Genomic DNA, 6000 nt, shown 5'->3' on the forward strand with positions numbered 1-6000 from the left:
TTGCCACAGGGACACTTTTTTGAGTAAGGCTCAGATGAGACAAAACTGCAAAACAGTGATACATTGCATATGTTAATCTTTGTTTTATGAAATGAGCTGCCTTTATCCACATACTGTATGATTTGAATTACGCTGTTGGTTAGATGTGTTTTATATATAGTGTTACTGTGTTAGAGCCAAAGATGATGGAGTATCCATAAATGAAACAACCCTGAAAGAGCAATTCATAAACATTAACCTTTTCTGTCTGCCTTCTGGTGCTCTTTTTCTGCCACTTTCAAGTTTCTGGATTTATGGTGGATTTTGATGGAGCCATTGTCATTTCCATAACATTTCATTTGCTCCACATAGTGTTTAATGCTGTCAGGTTTCTCAACAACTTAACAGTGAAGTCCCACACATTACTTCAGTTCAACACCTAGGCTAATTGTTTCATTTTAAATATGGCAGATTCTCACCTGTTGCATTCATGTGTTTGCTGTCTTACATTTATTTATTAGGCTGATGCTTTTTTCTAAAGTGACTTACATTATTAAGGTCACAATTATTTACCCATTTATATAGCAGGGTAATTTCACTGGTGCAATTTTTTAAGGTAAGTACTTTGCTCAAGGGTAGTACCACCACAGGTGGGGATCAAACCTGTGACCTTTAGATCTAAAGGTAGCAACTCTAACCACTATGCTACCATCTCTACCAGTGAGGGGCTCCCTACAAGAAAATTCAGAACAGCTGTTGAAATGAGCAGGACACCTGAGACTTGAGTGAGGCCTGTCATTGTTCCATTGCAAATCAGAGAAGTCCCATTTATCCAGTGTTTTTATCAACATTAATACATAGACTCAGATTTTCTGTCACGTAGGTGTGCCACGAGTAATGCCTGCCCGTAAAATTGCCCATGTTGTAGCTTGGAAGAGGGTTCCAATCACCATGCAGATTCAGTAGTTTACTATTTCTTATGTTTCTTTATGTGCATATCTTTATCAGACAAAGCAGAGAAATTATAATATGCTGAATTATAGTCATGATGTTACCTTGATTTTGAGTGATTAGTTTGTTGCTTATAATACATGGCCTCTTGAAGATCAGAAATTGTCCCAAAAGCAATTCAGCAATGACATGTGACTGTGTCATTAGATGCAAACCAAAGCAGAAAAAAAACATGCAAAACTAAGAAAGTACTCACATTGTGTATCATGGATAATTAATCATAATTTTATAATGTAAATGTTGCAGAGTTATGCTGCAATATAATCACTTTACACCCACGCTGAAAATATATTCACTGGTCCAATACAGAACTTGATGCAAAACACAACTGGGGATCAACTGAACCAACCTAAAGTGGAAGGTTGTCACAATGTTTCATATCCAGTGGGAAGCAGATTATCCCAGAACTAATTATGTGTGTTGATTAAAACTTTGAGATTGTTCCATTCGTTAGTATGAACCCAAAGCACTATGATGAGCATTATGAGGTTGAACACCTTAGTTAATTCTGTAGGACATTTCTTGTGACAATGACCCACTCGCAAGTGTTAACTCCTTCTTTTCAACCAAATGCCCTGCTTTTTGATACCAAAGCCTCAAATAAAACCGTGGAATTTAAAGAAAAAAGCAGAACAAAACAGCTAAGTCAAAACAGCAAAAAAAAAAAAAAATTCTAATGAGTCAGAAAAATGCTTGCGTTACCATACAACAAACAGCAGGAGCAACCACAGAAGACTCCAGACCTGCTGTTCAGACAGTTGACAAGTAGTTTCAGCTTTTAAATGTCCTCAGCATTCTCTGATGCAGCAGACTGTCAAAAAAGGAGGCTAGGGAGGCTGGTAAGAGGCAGGACAAAAGCCCTTGAAAGACTAGCACTCAGCCCTGGCTCCGCAACGACATTCGTTCGGCTCAGTGAATGGCCAGAACAAAAGCAACACTGTACCTGGTTGCACGTCTGTGAAACAATGACAGGACCCTGGATGGACGGAGGCTGCACTGTGATCGGGAGCGGGAGGAGGAGGAGGAGGGGAACTTCTCGACGGTGGCCACCTCACAGTTCCGCTGCAAGAGATGAATTGGAGGACAAACAACGAGATGAACAGCACATCTCAGGCTAAAGCAAAACAGTGGATGAAGAAATTTAGAGAAAAGAAAAAAGAAATTTAAGTCATGATGTGTTTTGCTGGAGCGGAGAAAGGTAAACAGCAACGTTATTTCAAGAAACCACCAGGCATCTATAACTTCATTATATCTATATATTCTTTTCTGAAGTGGCACATGAATCCAGTTGAGAAAAAAAAGGTTTTATTTCCAGGGCTGTGAGTTGCTTTGTGCAATTAGAAAAAATAAAATTTACGCTGGGACCGAAAATAGCAATGCATAATGTGTGTGTTCAGGATGTAAAATCTAGGGTTGCACTCAGAAATTGGCTGAAAGAGGAAAACCCTTACCGACGTCTAGCACATAAAAGCATGTAGCGCAGTCAGCTCAAAATGTCTGCCTTCATCTCTCTATTTATACACCTGCCCCAATGAACAGTCCACACATAGGTGGGCAGCAATTTCGCTTCCCTTTCTGCAGCTGGAGACATGCCTCAGTTTTGAACTGAAGCTAATATTAGATGGCAAATTTTGCAAGTTTTGTACAATGGTAAAATATTAGATCCATACAGTTCAAAACATACATTCATAAATTCACCTTGAAGCCGTATATAACTTAGATTTACAGTCAATTTTCACATTCACTGTTAATTCCTGTTTGCAAAAACAGTAGTATTTTCACATTCTTTTCTTTGAACGTGGGACAATTCTGTCAGTATTCCAAAACTTTGCTGTTTTAGAAATATTTTCATCCTACGTTCTTGGTTTAAACCTTTCGCTCACCTATTACAGGTGTTGCGCTTGAACTAAAAGCAGAGCAAACCTGCGTTCCGAATCAGGGTGTGCAAAAACACAAAAGGAATGAAGTACGCGTTATTATTTTTGTTTATTCAGTCGGATGACATTTTTCTCTCAAGCGTCTTAAAGTGTGAAACCTGTCTGTCTGACAACAAAGAAGGCTGAATAAACTAAGACAAAAAAAAAAACCAAAGACTGCGGTGGAAAAAGTTTACATGTTAAAATCGCACGTGCCGGTTTGACACCAAGCATCTCCCAATAAACTGGTCGCAAGGTTTGCTGCATGCTGCAAAGTTTTCAGACATACGCACACGGAGAGGGAGATGACACCGCTCCTTTCAAAGATTTCAGTCGTCTGTCACCTGAGTAGACACAGTCAGAACCGCAATGCTTCGAATGCACCCATGAAGGGGACACTCCAAGTGCTGCTTGTCAATGTAACGAGTGTGAAAAGGAACGCTAAGAGCCTCCGCGATATTGCCATCTGCAGCGCAGCCCCAGGAGTCGAGCTAGCCGATCCACAGGGGAGTGAATGGCGGTGCTGAAAGAGGACCCTTCAACCTTTCAGTCCAGCACACCCCTTCAAAGCACACAAGCTATCTTGTAACAGCAGTCTCGTGGCTCGCTCTTGATTCACACTAGACGCAATTTACTAAACACTCAAGCCGATGGATTCATGCAGGTGACTTGACTTTACAGATTATTAATACTGGCCCTCACAAGTTGCCTTTGGTGGAAATGCTGCTAAACAGAAGTCTAATTTAAGAAAACAGGTTATGAAAGTGTGCTTAACTATAATGACATTTCTGGCTCTATAATTTCATATATATGAGTGCCATTTCAGTGGCAAATGCAGTGTTACATGACTCATGTATTTATTAAATGTGTGCAATTTCCACTGAGATTAATACAGCTCTATCTATGTATCACTCTATGTATTAACAGTACCTATAAAAAGATTTCACCCCTCTCGGTCTTATTCATGTTTTACTCTTTTACAATTACATTGTAACCGACATCTAAAACTATTCATTATACCACAGATGATTTAGGTGTGTTTTAGTAAAGGGGTGAATACTTACGTACTTCGTTGTTTTGTGCTTTAAGTTTGTAATTAATACAGAACTGATCTGGAGAAATGTGTTTTCTCTTTAACATTAAAGGGTGTTTTTCTGTTGAGTAGTGTCAAAAAAGTCCAAGTAAATCTCTTTCAAGTATTTAAAACAATAAAACATGAAAAAGTCTAAGGGAGTAAATACTTTTATAGTATTGTATCTGTCTGTGTCTAAACAAACCACATATTTTTATTGATTTAGGATTTCATTAAAAATATAGAAACAACAAAGACAAGTCTGCAATCCATACAAGACAAAAAGCAGTTCACAGAGAATTTAATTCCACATTCCCTTTAAAAATACAGTGGGATAGGATAGGATGGGATAGAATAATACTTCCCTTCAGGGAAATTGCACAAAAATGTGTTCTTTTGCATGTTAAACTTGACCCTTTGCAAGTGTCATCTGAAACTTACTAGGCCCAGCTGACCTGCAGCAGCTCCAAAATCCAACACCATATTCGGTAGATGCTAACTTTTCCATTCTTTTACGAAGGTACCACAGAAGATGGGACCTTAGAATCGGCTATAGTTACAGAAGCATGCTGCTTGAAGATGGTGGCTCATACAGAGGCTCCTCTGCCATGAAATCAAGTCTTCACTATCTGATCACATCGCACGTGACCTGCTCATCGAGAGAAATGGGGACCTCTCTGAGAAGAAAAGGTTACGCACAAACCTGACAGAACTGAAAAGCCAATGTAATAAGGTTCTTGTTCTGTGAGAGCAACTGCCATTGACGCGCTGTGTAAATCAAGCACATAAAGGGGTAGTACTGAAGTTTCCTTCTTTTGAAAGCTTACTACACCTTCTGCAAGAAGACAGTCAAAAAGATGCTCTTCTGATTGCACAAGAATTTGACAGTAGTGTGTCAGATGCTTCCCGGGATGTTTAATTTCATTGTATTTATCCCATTTATTTTTAATTTATAAATCATTCACTGAAGTGAAAACTTTGATTTCTTATTATTTTCATAATAGATGGATGTAACATGAAAAGGGAAACAGCACTGGAAGTATAATATCCAAATCATCATTCATTTTCTGTAGCTCTAAATTTCATTGTATAAAGTAGCTACTTAGACACATTGATTCAGTTAAGTCTGTGGCCAGTATATGGCAGAATGGCTGGTCAGCTAAAAAAGCATACTGACTTATAACCTGCAAGTATATATGACAAAGAAAGAGGAAAACAAAGATTCAACAATTTGAAACTGAAATTCAGGAGAAGGGCAGGCAGACAGTGGATAAAACCCCACTGCTGATATCCTGTGAAACCGTCTTCACCAAGAAAATGATGTATGCCATCTCTTGGTTGTCTAAGAGATTCTAAATGAATGAGAATATGAACTTTTCCAAGAGTAATAGGACACAAAGGAAGTGCTGAAGTTGATGGGTTGACTACAATACATTCAGCAAACCGTGTGCAAGACTCAGGATCCTTCTGCTGGAAAGCTGGACTGGCCAGTGGAAGAGCTGTTAGGCTTTCCTCATAGTATCAGGACCTAGTTGATTTCATACTGGAGTCTGTGCAATCAGGTAACTGCCACAAACTGCTAAACACTAGATATGGCTACTAAACTGAAAATAACTCTGAAGGGAGAGTGTGCGTGGAGGTAAGGGAATGATTGTCAATGGACTGCTAATGTACAGACATTTTTTAATTACTTTGGATTTATGAGATGGGGTGAGGGGTCATCTGCAAATGTTCAGTCCCATGAGTTAAAAACCTCTGAGTTATGAGATCTGACTGCATTTACATGCCTTTTAACAAGATGACATGAACCTAGGCTTCAATGGCCTTGTGTATTTAATACATACTCCCACTGCAGGGCTGGGCTTTTCTGTTGTATCAGTTTCAGTTTGTATTTCATTTCAGTCTTATTATTGCATGACACAATATAAGTCCTTTGTTTAGTAATGAATTCCCTTCCTTTGGCATATCCGATCTCGGAGAACCCCCTCTTGTTATGGCCCAGATAGTCAGATACAGTGGATA

This window comes from Scleropages formosus, chromosome 6 (assembly GCF_900964775.1).
Source record: "Scleropages formosus chromosome 6, fSclFor1.1, whole genome shotgun sequence".
Taxonomy (NCBI): domain Eukaryota; kingdom Metazoa; phylum Chordata; class Actinopteri; order Osteoglossiformes; family Osteoglossidae; genus Scleropages; species Scleropages formosus.